Source organism: Schistocerca gregaria, chromosome 9 (assembly GCF_023897955.1).
Source record: "Schistocerca gregaria isolate iqSchGreg1 chromosome 9, iqSchGreg1.2, whole genome shotgun sequence".
Lineage (NCBI taxonomy): Eukaryota > Metazoa > Arthropoda > Insecta > Orthoptera > Acrididae > Schistocerca > Schistocerca gregaria.
Window position 1 is genome coordinate 154656133 of NC_064928.1, and position 19018 is coordinate 154675150.

Below are 19018 nucleotides of genomic sequence, written 5' to 3' on the forward strand. Positions count from 1 at the left end.
TCTGCAAGCCACCTGACGGTGTGTGGCGGTGGGTACCTTGAGTACCTCTATCGGTTCTCCCTGCTATTCCAGTCTCGTATTGTTCATGGAAAGAAGGAGTGTCGGTATGCTTCTGTGTGGGCTCTAATCTCTCAGATTTTATCCTCATGGTCTCTTCGCGAGATATACGTAGGAGGAAGCAATATACTGCTTGACTCTTCGGTGAAGGTATGTTCTCGAAATTTTAACAAAAACGCGTACCGAGCTACTGAGCGCCTCTCCTGTAGAGACTTTCACTGGAGTTTATCTATCATCTCCGTAACGCTTTCGCGATTACTAATTGATCCTGTAACGAAGCGCGCTGCTCTCCGTTGGATCTTCTCTCTCTCTCTCTTCTACCAACCCTATCTGGTACGGATCCAACACTGCTGAGCAGTATTCAAGGAGTGGGCGAACAAGCGTACTGTAACCTACTTCCTTTGTTTTCGGATTGCATTTCCTTAGGATTCTTCCAATGAATCTCAGTCTGGAATCTGCTTTACCGACGATCAACTTTATATGATCATTCCATTTTAAATCACTCCTAATGCGTACTCCCAAATAATTTATGGAATTACCTGCTTGCAGTTGCTGGCTTGCTATTTTGTAGCTAAATGATAAGGGATCTATCTTTCTATGTATTCGCAGCACATTACACTAGTCTACATTGAGATTCAATTGCCATTCCCTGCACCATGCGTCAATTCTCTGCAGATCCTCCTGCATTTCAGTACAATTTTCCATTGTTACAACCTCTCGATACACCACAGCATCATCTGCAAAAAGCCTCAGTGAACTTCCGATGTCATCCACAAGGTCATTTTCAGCTCACACTGGACCCACGTTCCTCCTTTCTGAATCTAGCCCATAGCCTTGAGACGTTTTAAAATGGCTTGATGTGTCACTCCCACTAATCGTGCCAATTCTTCTTGAGTTTGACGCGTATCTTCACTCAGCAGTGTCTCCAATCCTACAACTTCGAAAATATTCTCCCTTGCACCACTATGCCGTCTACGACGCTAAAATCGCCGTTCTTGAACCGTTGAAACCACTCTCGACATGTTCTTTCACTAACAGCGTCCATACCATACGTACTTGAGAGCATTCGCTGAGACTCAGCCGCTGGTTTCTTCCGCAAATGACGAGAATAAAGCCCGTAAACAGACATTTTCAATGAAGAACAACTTTATGATGGAGACAAAAATCGACTATGGTTGAATGAGGTTATGTTGAACGAGGTCGAAGATCTTGTAGATCTTGTAGATTAAGTAGTGTGTAAGCCTAGGGATCGATGGCCTCAGCCGTTTGGTCCCACAGGAACTTAGCACAAATTTCCAAAAAATTCCATATCCGTGCAGCCGATAATCTCATCAATAGGGATGCGGGATTTCACTGAGCACAACCTGGAATTCTGCATTGGCTGCTTTTAAATCACGACGCTAAAATCAAGATTTTTCGATAACAGATTTCCGCGCCTGCGCATTCCTCAAGCGCGTGTTCTAGAAACGGGGTGTCAACGAGCGGATACCGTTAGTCAAACGTAGTCATCAACAAGGTAGAACCACCTGAACATGTCGGACAGTTGCTCCAAGGAAATACTGTGGAATTTGAACAACGTGATCGGGCGGCAAACCTGTGAAGACTATTTACACGTGGTCATAATGTTCTATGCCGTCAGTACATACTTTTATCCACTTCTGAATCTTGTTTCACGTTCTCTCAAGTTAACAAGTGATGATTTGCAACCTAATTCTTGTTTCAACAATTCCCATTTATCAGATTAATAATATGAAATAAACTTTTACCTGGAGAAATGTTTCGGCAACGGCCAAGAGGCAAGCATCATCTCTGTCTGCGATTCATCCCCACTGTTCCGTGCTGGTGGCTGTAGGGTTCCTCTTTTGAACCGAGTTAAATTAAACCTAGAGCTCTCACAACTGTACGTTCTAACCGGAATGAGAATTCCGGTAAGCAAAGATTGGTACGTTCATACATTTGTGACGCAGTGGTAGAGAGCTATGAAAGTTGCGGTGCAGGGCAGGGAAATCCCTGATTGCAGTGTGACGGTGTCTCGAATTTACGGATTTCATTTTCTACATTCGTGAAATGCGACACCGCCAGGCATAATCCGATTAAACAGCTGTGCAACTTTAAACGAAGTCCCGACAATACGAATAGCACCAAAGGAAACCTCCCTGGTTTCAGGAGTAACGTGGAAACTTTTTGGTTCGTTTAGAAACTGAACGGACGGAGCACAATACAGGTCACGAAGCGGCATTATAATTGGAACGTCCCCTTAGAAAAATAATTGAATTACTGTGCTGGTAAACCCCTTACGTTATTTGATTTTCAAACAGCTGAGCAAAACTGAACGTACTCAGACATTTCTCTCTATACTTATTCTGATCGTCACTAAATTGACACACAATATTTTTAGCGCAACGCAATCTGACTTTCAATAATCCCTACAAAAGAATGGCCCTGATTCACATTAACCTATACCTTTCAAAAATCACTTACCTCACAAGAATCTTCGTTACTCGAACTACTGCAATACTGCGAGCGCCAATACTGCCAGATAAATAAAAGATTGTAACTACTGAAGTCACTAAATACTGATAGGCATATAGTTAGCAAATGAAAGATTTTGATAAAGAACAAACAATATATTTACCGTAATAGTGTTCAGAAGTCATAATATATGTATCAGTTCGTGACATCCAGTGTTACAAATTTACTGTCTGTGACACACGACCAGATCATCCGCTCTCGAAACTCCGCCATCTCTCTCCCCACATCCACCACTGCCGGCGGCTCACCCCCAACTGCGCAATGCTACACTCTGTGAACAGCCAACTGCCCAACGCTACACTAGCAAATTCCAACAATGCAAACCAGTCACAGACTGCACACAGCACAGTCAGTGATTTTCATATAGAGCGCTACATGGCGTTAGCAACATAAAAACCTAAACAGCCTACTTACATAATTACTTGTAGCGGTGACGGCCAAAATTATGATAAAGGAATACAAATCCAATTGCACAAATCTGGATACAGATATGTGAAAATAAGTAGCGCCTGAGAGAGGAATATTTAAATTGTTAACCGTTTATGGAACCGATGAAGTTATCGAAAGTTCTTTTTTTAACTTTCTAAATCTTTCTGAACTCAGCTAACCACAGGACGGTGTGGGGTGAAGGGTATGTCGTGTACAGGTATTACTTTTAATTCATCTATTCCATTTACAGATGGTCCATGAGAAAAAATACTGCCACATCGCTTATGTACGAGAAGGAATTTCTCTAGGACTTTTAGCACCGAGCAAATTGACGCAGTGGGTAGGACACTGGGCTCACATACTGGAGGACGACGGCTCGAATTTGCGTCCGGCCAGCCAGATTGAGTTCTCCGTGATTCCCCTAAATTGCTACAGGCAAATGCCGGGACGGTTCCTTTCAAAGAGCACGGCCGATTTCCTTCCCCATCCCTTCGTAATCCAAACTTGTGCTCCGTCTTTAATGACGGCGATGTTGACGGGAGGTTAAACTCGAATCTACGTTTCTTCCTTTCATCTTATAATTTTCAACTTCATCATCTCATCATCATCGAATCACAAGTCGCCGAAGTGGCGTCAGCTAAAAAGACTTGCACCAGGCGACTGGTCTACTCGATGGGAGGCCCTAGCCACACGGCATTTATTTCAGCGCCGTGCTCAATCGGTAACATTTATGTTGGAGTAAGCGGTGTATTTACTGACTCTTTTCCGAACGTGAGTTCTCGGAAAACTGTGGCAGTGAAAACGTAGATGAAATGAAGAAATTCTGTTAGCTTGATAGCAAAATAGCACATGAAGACGAAGCAAGGATATAAAATGCAAGATAGTACAGGACAAGAGGGAATTTCTGTTCAAAAGAAGTCTAGAACTACCATTTATTGGTCTTAATTTGAGGGAAGAAATTTCTCGGAATATTTGTTCTAAGGATAGCATTGTACGGTAGTAAATTATGGGCAGTGGCAAAACCGGAATAGAAGAGAATCGAGGTGTTTGTGTGGTACTACAGAAGAATGTTTAAAATTAGGCGTATTGATACGGTAAGATGTTCAAATGGCTCTGAGCACTGTGGGACTTAACATCTGAGGTCATCAGTCCCCTAGAACTTAGAACTACTTAACCTTGCAAGTAGGCTGTTTAGGTTTTTTTATTGGTAACGCCGCCGCCACATAGCGCTCTGTATAAAAATCACTGGCTGTGCCGCGTGCAGTCTGTGGCTGGTTTGCATTGTTGTCTACCATTGTAGTGTTGGGCAGCGGCAGCTGGATGCTAACAGCGCGTAGCGTTGCTCAGTTGGAGGTGAGCCGCCAGCAGTGGTGGACGTGGGGAGAGAGATGGCGGAGTTTTGTAATTTGTAAGACTGGATGTCATGAATTATCATATATATTTTGACTATTAAGGTAAATACACTGTTTGTTCTCTATTAAAATCTTTCATTTTCTAACTATACCTATCACTAGTTAGTGCCTTCCGTAGTTTGAATCTTTTATTTAGCTGGCAGTAGTGGTGCTCGCTGTATTGCAGTAGTTCGAGTAACGAAGATTTTTTGTGAGGTAAGTGATTTGTGAAAGGTATAGGTTAATGTTAGTCAGGGCCATTCTTTTGTAGGGATTATTGAAAGTCAGATTGCGTTGCGCTAAAAATATTGTGTCAGTTTAAGCACAGTCGTGTATAATTTTTCTAAGGGGACGTTTCATATAGACCAGTCTTGTATAATTTTTCTAAGGGGACGTTACAACCTAACTAACCTAAGGACATCACACACATCCATGCCCGAGGCAAGATTCGAACCTGCGACCATAGCGGTCGCATAGTTCCAGAATGAAGCGCCTAGAACCGCTCGGCCACTGCGGCCGTCGATAAGGTAAGAAATGAGGAGGTTGTCATACTCGGTGAAGAAAGCAAATCACTTACAAGAAGAAGGGACAAGACGATAGCACATACATTATATCTAGGAATGTATTGTATTGTATTGTAAGGTAACTGGGAACCTAGAAACGACGGAGAGGCTCCGTCCCCGCCGCAGCCGCAGTGGTCCAGAACCCCACGACGACTACCGCAGTCCACTTCACCCCTCCGCCGTCCCACACTGAACTCAGGGTTATTGTGCGGTTGGGCCCCCGGTGGATCCCCGCCAGGGAACGTCTCACACCAGACGAGTGTAATCCCTACGTTTGCATTGTAGAGTAATGGTGGTGAACGCGTACGTGGAGAACTTGTTTGCGCACCAATCACCGACATAGTGTAACTGAGGCGGAATAAGGGGAACCAGCCCGCATTAGTCGAGGCAGATGGAAAACCGCCTAAATACCATCCACAGACTTGCCGGCTCACCGGACCTCGACACAAGTCCGCCGGGCGTATTCGTGCCGGTGACGGGCGCTCCTTCCCGCCCCGAAAGCGGTGCGTTAGATCGCACGACCAACCGGGCGGGCCATCAAGGAATGACTTCCACAGTTCTGCATGGAAAAGTAAAAGCTGTACTGAGAGAAAGAGATTTGAATACATCGAACAAATAATTGAGGACGTGGGTTGTAAGTGCTACTCTCTAAGAAGAAGAGGTTGCCACAGGAGAGGAATTTTTGGCGGGCTGCACCAAGCCAGTCAGAAGACTGATACATTGGCCCCCTCCCCCCCCCCCCCCCCCCCCATCGAAAGATAACTTCTCAACATGGAAAAGGTATTTCTTGTCTGAATCTGCAGTAAGCTCAGGATTTTCGTGACACTCAAACGCTAAAAATCCGCGAAGTAGCGGACAACCGTTCTTTCACTCTTTCACGTCTGTTTCATTAATAGAGTTCGGAAAAGTGCACAGTCCTAGGAACAACACTAAAAAATTGTCATGCATATATTGCACTTGGTTACAGTTCTCCCAAGTCCATGTGGCAACAGCAAACCATGAACACTTGCACTGAAGCGTGAAGGAAACTGGTACACCCACGCATTTTCAAATAGAGAGATATATAAACAGCCGGAATACGACGCTGCGATCGGCAACGCCTGTATAAGACAAGTGTCTGGGGTAGTTGTTAGATCGGTTACTGCTGCTATAATGGTAGGTTATCAAGATTTAAGTTAGTTTGAATGTGGAGTTACAGTCGGCGCAAGAGCGACGGGTCACAGCGTCTCCGAGGTAGCGGAGAAGGGGGGGATTCTTCCGTACGGCCATTTCGTGAGTGTAACGTGAATATCTGGAACCCGGAAAACATCAAATCTCCGGCATCACCGTGGCCGGAAAAAGATCCTGCAAGAACGGGACCAACGACGACTGAAGAGAACCGTTCGACGTGACAGAAGCGCAAATCTTCCGCAAATTGCTGCAGATTTCGATGCTGGGCCATTAACAAGAGTCAGCGTGCGAACCGTTCAACGAAACATCATCGATATGGGCTTTCGGAGCCGAAGACCCACCCGTGTACCCTTGATGACTGCACGACACAAAGCTTTACGCTTCGCCTGGGCCCGTCAGCACCGACATTGAACGGTTGATGCCAAGAAACATGTTGCCTGTTCGGACGAGCCTTGTTTAAAATTGTATCGAGCGGATGGAGGTGTAAGGGTATGGAGGAAACGTCAAGAATCCATAGACCCCGCATGTCACCAGAGCAAGCTGGTGGAGGCTCTGTAATGATGTGGGGCGTGTGCAGTTGGAGTGATATGGGACCCCTGATGCGTCTCTATACGACTCTGGCATGTTATACGTACGTAAGCATCGTCGTCTGATCACCTTAATCGCTTCATTCCCACTGTGCATTCCGACGAATTGGGGCAATTCCAGCAGGACGATGCGACACCCTACATGTCCAGAATTGGCGCATAGTGGCTCCACGAACACTCTTCTGAATTTAAACACTTCCGCTGGCCACCAGACTCTCCATACATGAACATTATGGAGCATATCTGGGATGCCTTGCAACATGCTGTTCAGAAGAGATCTCCACTCCCTCGTGATTTATGGACGGCCCTGCAGGATTCATGCCGTCAGTTCCCTCCAGCACTACTTCAGACATTAGCCGAGTCCATGCCACGTCGTGTTGCGGCACTTCTGCGTGCTCGCGGGGACCCTACACGATATTAGGCAGGTGAACCAGTTTCTTTGGCTCTTCAGTGTATAATCCCCTGGGCAGTAGGTCAGGTATTCAAGTGTGGACGCGAAACAGTTAGTGTATACAGACATGCCTAGTCCACTTTGTGGCGCAGTTACGACTGTGCAGAAAACATGAAGTAGTAAACTATGTGACGTGTTTGTGACAAGACTGTTACACGCATAGAGATAACAACTGATATACAGCTGTATAACCATTCTAAGGTACCACACATAAAAACATATACACTTTTATCCATTATACGGTGTATATGCAGTCGTTTCACCTTACATCACTCTGGGCGATGACGCCTGAATGCCTGAAGGTTGTCACTGATTTCAGAGACTGAATCATCTAGTAAAACTACACACCTGGAAATTTAAATAAGAACACCGTGAATTCATTGTCCCAGGAAGGGGAAACTTTATTGACACATTCCTGGGGTCAGATAAATCACATGATCACACTGACAGAACCACAGGGACATAGACACAGGCAACAGAGCATGCACAATGTCGGCACTAGTACAGTGTATATACACCTTTCGCAGCAATGCAGGCTGCTATTCTCCCATGGAGACGTTCGTAGAGATGCTGGATGTAGTCCTGTGGAACGGCTTGCCATGCCATTTCCACCTGGCGCCTCAGTTGGACCAGCGTTCGTGCTGGACATGCATGCCGCGTGAGACGACGCTTCATCCAGTCCCAAACATGCTCAATGGGGGACAGATCTGGAGATCTTGCTGGCCAGGGTAGTTGACTTACACCTTCTAGAGCACTTTGGGTGGCACGGGATACATGCGGACGTGCATTGTCCTGTTGGAACAGCAAGTTCCCTTGCCGGTCTAGGAATGGTAGAACGATGGGTTCGATGACGGTTTGGATGTACCGTGCACTATTCAGTGTCCCCTCGACGATCACCAGAGGTGTACGGCCAGTGTAGGAGATCGCTCCCCACACCATGATGCCGGGTGTTGGCCCTGTGTGCCTCAGTCGTATGCAGTCCTGATTGTGGCGCTCACCTGCACGGCACCAAACACGCATACGATCATCATTGGCACCAAGGCAGAAGCGACTCTCATCGCTGAAGACGACACGTCTCCATTCGTCCCTCCATTCACGCCTGTCGCGACACCACTGGAGGCGGGCTGCACGATGTTGGGGCGTGAGCGGAAGATGGCCTAACGGTGTGCGGGACCGTAGCCCAGCTTCATGGAGACGGTTGCGAATGGTCCTCGCCGTTACCCCAGGAGCAACAGTGTCCCTAATTTGCTGGGAAGTGGCGGTGCGGTCCCCTACAGCACTGCGTAGGATCCTACGGTATTGGCGTGCATCCGTGCGTTGCTGCGGTCCGGTCCCAGGTCGACGGGCACGTGCACCTTCCGCCGACCACTGGCGACAACATCGATGTACTGTGGAGACCTCACGCCCCACGTGTTGAGCAATTCGGCGGTACGTCCACCCGGCCTCCCGCATGCCCACTATACGCCCTCGCTCAAAGCCCGTCAACTGCACATACGGTTCACGTCCACGCTGTCGCGGCATCCTACCAGTGTTAAAGCCTGCGATGGAGCTCCGTATGCCACGGCAAACTGGCTGACACTGACGGCGGCGGTGCACAAATGCTGCGCAGCTAGCGCCATTCGACGGCCAACACCGCGGATCCTGGTGTGTCCGCTGTGCCGTGCGTGTGATCATTGCTTGTACAGCCCTCTCGCAGTATCCGGAGCAAGTATGGTGGGTCTGACACACCGGTGTCAATGTGTTCTTTTTTCCATTTCCAGGAGTGTATATTGTATCATTTAGTCCTTTCATACTACTAGCTGGAAAGGACCAACTTTTCTTGGTCCTTTCTTCTTGATTTCTTTTCAGAACAGAGAAAAATTTTCAATTAACCATCTCATTTTTGTAACATCCAACATTTACAGTTTTCTCTTGGGATACTAAGATACATAGGTTTTGTGGTGTGCTGCACGAGAACACGCAATAAAGACAGATCATTTGAATTCATTCCACAAGATAGCAATGCTTGCTCTTATGCTTTAAACCTTTTAAAAGGTAATAGGTAAGTTAGTTGTAATGAGTGGAATTCGTGTTAATAGTACTGACATTCCTTATTTTTCTTGTTAATATTTCCACTTCTATGGTATAGCTAATAAGCTTTTTCGCAAGGGCATTATAGGAACATTATTTTTTCCCTTCGTATCACATTCTTTATTCACTGATTTGTTTATTGAATTACGTAATTTTTTATGCTGAAATTGTCCGCTCACATAGCAATTGTGTGCTGTTGTACGTTGTCTCCGAAACACATACAACTTAACGATAGTTTGTTTCTGTCCCTATGAGGTTGCACATCTTAAGTAGAGGGACACAGTGGGTTCTGCCACAGATACGCTGACATCAGCGTCAGCATTCTTGGAACTGATCGCATCAGCATCAGCTTTCTGCAGACCACTGGAGCTATCATCTGGCATTGTGCCCTTTTATGTAAAAGGTTTGCTGCAAATTTCCTTTTTTATATGCTGGCTTAACAGAACAGATTCGTTCTCTGTTAGAGGTGTCTGATTCGAGTTGCATTTTTGCCAGTGCTACTGCAATTCATACATAAAGGCTGTCAGCTGCTGGTTTCTCTACGGGCAGCATTGCCGTGAAAACCAGACCGTGAAAAAAGAGCGTTATGATATTTTTAAATTTCAGTTATCTCTGGAAGTGGCTCTTTTGGCTTGTCCAGACGCAAAGAGAAGAGCAGAAGGGTGTGAGGCAGTGTTAGGCGATGAGTTAGACACCCTAAAAAAATACAAATATATATGAACTTCGTCGAAAGCCAGGGCTGGGCGAATGATACGTTAAGTATTATACTTGTCCACTGTGGCTCACATTTCTTCACCACGAACATGAACACTGCAATAGCAGAACTAATGCAATGTACTTCTATCTTGCAAACGGAAAAGATTGTACGAAACTCTTTCTCAAACAATAAAGCAATCTGTACCTTGTCCTTGTATAACGAAAGTTAAAAATTTGTTGTCATTATTACTTTTTGTGCTAGTTTTTCTATCAAATAGAAGTTAAATATTAACGAGCTTTTATTCATCACTGTTTCTAATAATATGTTGCAAAATATGTCAAAGAACAAATAAATTCAAATAAAACAGGACGCACACTATCGTTCAAGTACTTTTACCATTAAAGTTTTGATGAATGAACATTTTTACTGTTTTTAGACCGACAAATGTGCCAAAATAGAAAATTCAGCTTAATTTGCCATTTTCTTAAAAGATGTGTTCCATGGGAAGGGGACAGTGGAAAATGAGGAGCCATAAAGAAACATTGAATAGCCATGGGGGAATGTGAGCGGGTTTGGAAGTACCATCAACTTCGCTCGCAATGATTTTATGCATATGCATTTGCATATTTGGCTCCTTTTCACCTATTTAACTAGAAACTAGTGACGTACATTTTTTTCTCTCTATGTTTACAATATTTTAAAAATTTAGACGGGCGGTCTCTAGCTCGATCTAGGTTTTATGTCTCACAGGTTCACCGCGACCTAGAACTGCGTGCAAACGCTAACCGAGAGACCACTGCCTATCGAAATCATTACAGTAGACGAACTGGAACAGGCAGACAGAGTCAATGCTCCTGCGCCCGCACCTCCGGTTAATCTCCTCCGCTGTCATACCGTAAGCGTCGGCAACAATCAAATTAAATTACGCAAGCTTTTAGTCGCACATCCATTGTTTCGGTTTAGCTTCTATTTACTTTATGACGTGTAGTGTGTGACGTGTTGCGCACCATGCCTCCCGAAAAGAGAAACGTCGTTTCGTGGATAGCTGACCACCCTGGAACATTGACATATGATGGCATATTTTATATTGCCGAGTTTGCGAGAAAAACGTTTCGTGCAAAAACATGTTTCAAGTACACCAGCTTGTCAAGACAAGTCTTCATGTCGCAGGAATGCAGAAGAAAATACCACGACAACAATTTCTGACAAAAGCAAATTGCAGTGGCAGCGGTTTGTCCAAAGGTAACCAAAAAAAGGTCGGTTTAACATGGATCTACATGAATCATTCATTACAATCAATAGTCCCTCTTCACAAGCTTACAAACGCTATCGTCAAAGGCTTCCTGCGCAAATATTGCTTAAATCAAAATATACCAGATGAAACAGCACTGCGTAAAAATTACATACCGACAATTTATGTAAATGCTCTGGAAGAAATACGCAATGAAATCAAGGACAGTATTATCTGGATTTCAGTCGACGAAACCGCAGACACTAGCGACCGTTAAACTGCAATTTTAATTGTTGTGCTTTAAAAGAAGAGGCTTCTTCTTCCTGTTTAGTGGCCTTCAAAGTACTTGAAAAAATAAATCATTCTACGATCGCCAGATCGTGAATGAGGGTATTAGAAAAATATTTCATGCATCTTCTGCAGATGAAAGGGATTTTTATTTCAAATGATGGTCCCTATATTATCAAAGCAGGAAAAGCCCTCCGAGTATTTTATCGCAATTTGATTCATGTGACATGCTTTGCTCATGGAGTGCATCGCCTTGCTAAAGAAGTACGTCCCACGTTCGTGAATGTAAATAAACTGATTTCATCCACAAAGAAAGTGTTTGTAATAGCTGCTGCTGCAAACCTACAAAGAAAAAGTACCAAATGTGCCTCTACCTCCCGAACCAGTAGGTCGAAGCTGTGTTGTTTTACAATGAACATTTCGAGGCCATTAGAGGAGTAGTAAACAACTTCGATAGTGCACAGGTTTTGGCAGTTTGCCAGTGCAAGGAAGCTTTTAATGATTCTGGTATTAAAAAGGACATTGTTGAGACTAGCATTCATTTTTCCTATATACCTGCAAGTATTAAAAAGCTTCAAACTCAAAGTTTGGAGTTAAACGAATCTGTTCAATTGACGAATAAAATTATTAAACACCTCACTGCCGAAGGTATTCCCACGAACACTTAAAGAAAAATTTGAAAACATTTTAAATAATAACCAGTCTTTGAACACTTGTGCCAAATTATCAATGGGACAAGTGAACTTTTACCACAAACAATAAGTGCCAACATAGCACCCAAATTCAAGTATTGCCCAGTTATCTTAGTTTAAGTAGAACAGTCCCATTCTGCTTTTAAAAATATTTTGTGTGATCGAAGACACAATCTTACTACCGAACATTTGGAAGAGTACTTCGTCGTTTTTGTTTACAATAATAGAAAAATATTAAATAAACTGTAAATGATGCTTTGGTCCAGTAGTACTAAAGATTAATGCTGTTAAAAAAATTAATGATTGTTGTTTTTCAAATAAAATATTACAAAGCTCTTGAGCTACTTGATTAAGAAGTAGCGACTCCGGTCTCGGAAACTGACAAACGGCCGGGAGAGCGGTGTGCTGACCACGTGGCCCTTCATATCCGCATCCAGTGACGCCTGTGGGCTGAGGATGACACGGCGGCCGGTCGTTATTTTTGGGGCTTCATGGCCTGTTCGGGAGGAGGTTATGGTTCAAATGGCTCTGAGCACTATGGGACTTAACATCAGTCCCCTAGACTTAGAAATACTTAAACCTAACTAACCTAAGCACATCACACACATCCATGCCCGAGGTAGGATTCGAACCTGCGACCGCCGGCCGGAGTGGCCGAGAGGTTCTAGGCGCTACAGTCTGGAACCGCTCGACCGCTACGGTCGCAGGTTCGAATTCTGCCTCGGGCATGGATGTGTGTGATGCCCTTAGGTTAGTTAGGTTTAAGTAGTTCTAAGTTATAGGGGGCTCATGACCTCAGAAGTTAAGTCCCATAGTGCTCAGAACCATTTGAACCGTTTTTCGAACCTGCGACCATAGCAGCAGCGCGTTCCTGGACTGAAGCGCCTAGAACCGCTTGGTCACACCAGCCGGCGGGAGGAGTTTAGTTTTAGTTTTAGTTTAGAGAGATATGCGATAAATGTAAGATAAGCAAGGGGCCAATGCCGTACAGCACTCTTCGTAAAAGCGAACTGGGGTTCCATACGCACCTAGCGACTTATTTCATTTTAACTCTTTCAGTTGTTTCTCCAGGCCAGAGACTACTATGTCCTCAAACATGCAAAATTTAAACTTCGGATCAGATTTACTTTTGCTATCCTCTACCGCCAACCCAGACTTGCTACAAGTGACTGAATAGAAACCTTACACCAACTTCGAGAGTTTACGTAAGACGACGTTTTTTTCGGGTTCTCGGCAAGACCTTTTGTTAATGTATGGCGGTACTAGTTCTTGTATGCTTCGAGCATATATCTGTTTACAGACGGAAAAGTATCTACTAACTTCCGTCTTCTTTTTTTCTTTTTTCTTTTTGGGCATTCTCTGTAGAACCGAGAGGGCAACAGCATTTGCTTCCTCAGTATTTTCTGGATTCTACTGATAAATCACGGTAGGGTTTTTTTATCCTTAATCCACATACTCGGGACATATTCTCCAGGGCAAGTTTACATTCCGTTTAAACTTTGCCGATATTCCCTCTACACCCATCAAAACTGGAACTAAATTATTTCAGTACGTTGTTTAAGTGGGGTGTTAACGACTGCTTTTCTGCCCTTTCTAGCAGAAATACTCTCCTAGCCTTCTTTAACTTTAGCAGCCACAGTCCCTATGATATCATGGTCATCAATCCTTATCTCCAAGCAGATGCCATCGATAACACCAGGTCCGTTTGTAGCTATAAGATACATTGCGTGTGGGCTGTCGAACTAGCTGCTCAAGACAGTTTTCGGAAGTGTTCAAAGGTACTTCGCAGGACTGTCTGGCTCTACCCCCTGCAACGAATTCATAGGCATTCCGGTCTATACTCGGTGGGTTAAATTCTCCTCCAACAAGTACAGAATGGTCTGGGTATTTCCGCGCTACTGCCCGTAAACTGTCTTTAAATGGCTCTAAAACTATCTCGATGGAACCGAGTGGCCGTTGGAAACTTCAAAAATTAACTTGAGTTCTCCTAGCCCTGTTACACGCGAAGAGATGACTTCACTGTCAAACCTTGTTTCAATGTCAATAGACACATGTTCGCCAGGTAAAATGAAAACTTCCCCTCCTATGGCATCAAACAGCTGCGTTGCAATGGTAGACAATTAGTTTGTTACGAAAACGTGACCCTTTTAATTGTGTTGCGCAGTATAGATTACGAACGGCAGAAGGACCTTAGTACGTCGTTGGCGAACACCAGATACGATCCACTGAAGCTGGCGTAGTACAGACAAATTCTGCGAATCGATTAAATCCTTTTGCGAAAGATGTTAAGTGGGCTGAAATTAATGCTTAGCTAATGTCACCTTTACATGTGCTCCGTTCAGATTTTGCGTACAGATATATGCAAGAAAAAAGTTTTTCTGGGAGGTTTTTTGAAGTGCGCCACTTCTACACTTTAAACTTGTCCAAATGGGTTCAAATTTTGCACCAAGTCACATAAATGGACAAACTCAAGACAAAATATTTTTAACCAATAATCCTTATTCGTTGTTGAGATACGATGATTTAACGTCGAGCTAAATGTAGCATCTAAAATTCATCCTTACGTGAAATAATACTGTTTAAAATGATTCTAATAAACTGAAACAGCCTTTTTACAATAAAACTGAAACATCATTCTCAAAATCAAGCTACATTCAAACTTTACATGAAAAAAAACATATTCGTGAGTTTTTTAATGCACCTCATCTGTGTTTTAAACTTGTGCGAATCGGATCAAATTTTGTAGGAAGGTAGACAAGTACATTTAATTAATGCTCGTCATGTAATTTCGTCACATGTTTATCCATTGCCACGATATATGCAACGTAGTTTGAAAGAAACCAAACCGAACCGGTCGTCACCATAGTCAACAAAAATCTACATCGGGTGCAAGCTATGGTAGTCTAGTGTCAAAATTGTGCAAGGTTAAAAGTTGGAAACCAGAATAAAAAATGCTGCTATCATAGCACAAAGAAGGGAATATGTCCTGGACAGACTTTGGGATGCAAGAGAAGGCAAGAGTTATCTGGCAGCTTCAAAGACGTTTAAAGTAAAACATCTTGACATACCCGCACTTTCTGCGGGTTAACCATACTTTCCCAGCACAGTGAGCTGTCTTAGCTGCAAGACGTTGCACACTTGCACCTTGCAATTAATGGGCGGAAGTCCTTGATCCTTTGCCCAAAATCCAGAATATTCGCGAGCAATAGTAAACAATGTATAATATCATATGGCTGAAGAGCATACATGCAATAGTCAAAAAAGTTTTTCTGGGGGGATAAAGTGTCTGGAGCTTGATTTGTTTAAGGGAGTATGACATCATGTATTTTACTTTACTTGACACGGCGCGTTATATTACATGACATGGGTACTAATAGTAACAAATAAGAAAGCGCGAATATATCAGCATATTTCGATTTAAATGTCCTTGAGGATGCCAGGTAAGTCGAAAACTAGTTCCCTTCTTTTACATCCCTAACTCTGCCCGTGACATATTCGTATTTTTTGTGTTATTATAGCACTCTTTTTCATTTTGTTTCATAATAGTCGAACACAGGGCATGTTTCATACTCATAAATCGATGTCACTGATATGGGAGCCACTTCACGTCAACAGCTCATCGAGTACAACCGGAAACGACGATAATTTTTTTTAAAAGCTATATATTTTCAAATTGTGTACAAAACAACCTTATCCGCTTCAAATTACTCTTAGTTACAAATTAAACTTTGGTCACACAGGTGCTTCCACCATTCGAAACATTTATTGGTTCGTCTTTCGAGATGGCTGACAGATCTTCCCTGTTTTTTTTTTCCCTTGACTTCTTCAATGTTGTAAAATCGGTGTACTTTCATATCCCTTTTCATGCTTGGAAATAAGAAAAAGTCGCACGGAACCAAGCCATTTTTAGCCGAAAACTGTCTAAGATCGGTATTACACTATCATTTTTCTTTGACAAAGATCTTCGACGTGGCGCTCAAAAATTTTATTACACTGTGACCAAATTTTTCGTCAAATTTCAAGATAACAACATATTATTCTTCGCGGCAGTTGCTAGTACGATAAGTGCATTGTGTGTGTAATTGCAAGAAAAGCGGGGGAAAAAATGAAGCATAATGGGATGAAGCCATAGGTACTGAATCTTCCGCTAAGAAAATTGACTGTGCTGGTAAACTTCTACGTTATTTTATTCAGAAACAGCTGAGTAAAGACGATGACCGTTTTCAGACAGTTTTCTCTTTACTTATTCTGATCATCACTAAACTGACACAATATTTTGGGGCAACGCAAACTCACTTTCAGTAAACCTACAAAAGAATGGCCTTGACTAACAATAACCTGTACCTTTCATGAATCACTTACCTCACAAAAATCTTTACTGTTATACACCGAGCGCCAACACTGCCAGCTAAATAAAAGATTTTAACTACTGATAGGCATAGTTAGCAAATGAAAGATTTTGATAGAGAACAAACAATGTATTTACTTTAATAGTGTTCAAAAGTCTCTCTCTCTCTTATATATATATATATATATATATATATATATATATATATATATATATATATGTGTGTGTGTGTGTGTGTGTGTGTGTGTGTGTGTGTGTATACAGGGTCGTCCATTGATAGTGACCGGGCCCAATATCTCACGAAATAAGCGTCAAACGAAAAACCTGCACAGAACGAAACTTGTCTAGCTTGAAGGGGGAAACCAGATGGCCCGCTATATGTCGCTGCCATAGGTCAAACGGTTATCAACTGCGTTTTTCAAAATAGCAACCCACATTTTTTGTTACATATTTGTGTAGTACGTAAAGAAATATGAATGTTTTAGTTGGACTACTTTTTTCGCTTTGTGACAGATAGCGCTGTAATAGTCACAAACATGTGGCTCACAATTTTAGACGCACAGTTTGTAACAGGTAGGTTTTTTAAATTAAAATACAGACCGTAGGTACGTTTGAACATTTTATTTCGGTTGTTCCAACGTGATACATGTACCTTTGTGAACTTATCATTTCCGAGAACACATGCTGTTACAAGCTGATTACCTGTAAATACCACATTAATGCAATAAATGCTCAAAACGATGTCCGTCAACCTAAATGCATTTGGCAATAAGTGTAACGACATTCCTCTCAACAGCGAATAGTTCGCCTTTAGTAATGTTCGCACATGCATTGACTATACGCTGACGCATGACTTCAGGCGTTATCGGTGGATCACGATAGCAAATATCCTTCAACTTTCCCCAGAAATCCGGGGACGTCAGATCCGTTGAAAAAGCAGGCCATGGTATGGTGCTTCGACGATCAATCCACGTGTCATGAAATTTGCTATTCAATACGGCTTCAACCGCACGCGAGCTATGTGCCGGACATCCATCATGTTGGAAGTACATCGCCATTCTGTCATGCAGTGAAACATCTTGTAGTAACATCGGTAGAAGGCCTCGCAGTAAAAGAGCATACATTGCACCATTTAGACTGCCATCGATAAAATGGGGGCCAATTATCCTTCCTCCCATAATGCCGCACCATACATTAACCCGCCAAGATCACTGATGTTCCACTTGTCGCAGCCATCGTGAATTTTCCGTTGCCCAATAGTGCATACTATGCTTGTTTATGTTAACGGTGTTGGTGAATGACGTTTCGTCGCTAAATAGAACGCGTGCAAAAAATCTGTCATCGTTCCGTAATTCCTCTTGTGCCCAGTGGCAGAACTGTACACGACGTTCAAAGTCGCCGCCATGCAATTGCTGGTGCACAGAAATATACTATGGGTGCAATCGATGTTGATGTAGCATTCTCAACACCGACGTTTTTGAGATTCCCGATTCTCGCGCAGTTTGTCTGCTACTGACTTGCGGATTAGCCGCGTACCAGCTAAAACACCTACTTGAGCATCATCGTTTGTTGCAGCTCGTGATTGACGTTTCACATGTGGCTGAACACTTCTGTTCCTTAAATAATGTAACTATCCGGCGAACGGTCCGGACCAGACTTGCAAATTTCCTTTTTCTGACGGACACACGTCCAGATCGTCCGCCATCAAAACTCTGACATCTCTCTTTCCACATCCACCACTGTTGGCAGCTCATAATAAAACTATTAGCAATTTTTTTTACGAGAGCGGCAAGTGGAGGACCCTCTTATACGAGGGTCGATTAATATGTAATGCCCCACATTTTTTAAAGCGAGATTTGACAAAGTTCCCTATTACACCATCAAAATTTTTTTGTCATTAGTATTTGACATATCAACTTTGACAAAGAAATATGATAGTGCAATACTAGCCTAACAGAGGTGGCAGTGTGTGCAGGTGCGTTGTCGTGGTGCCGTGGTTGAAGAACCAGTCTCCTTTCTGCCACATATGTTCCGTTAAAATTCTCTGAGCCGGGCTCCAAGACAACAAGACAACTGGTTCAAATGGCTCTGAGCACTATGGGACTTAACATCAGAGGTCATCAGTCCCCAAGAACTTAGAACTACTTAAACCTATCTAACCTAAGGACATCAAACACATCCATGCCCGAAGCAGGATTCGAACCTGCGACCGTTGCAGTCGCGCGGTTCCAGACTGAAGCGCCTAGAACCGCTCGGTCACAACGTCCGGCGCTCCAAGACAACTCACCAATCTCTGAAAGTTGATCAGTTATCTGTCGACGGTCTGTGAGCATAAGCCCTCGAATTTTTTCAATATTTTTGTTGATTCGTACAATTGATGGACGTCCAGAAAGAGGTTTTTCATCAATCGAAATGCCGCCACTTTTAAATCTCGCAAAGCACTCGTATACTTGAGTTTCTTCCAAAGCGTGCTCTTGGTAAGTTTTTTTAACAATAAAACAGTTTCAGCGTA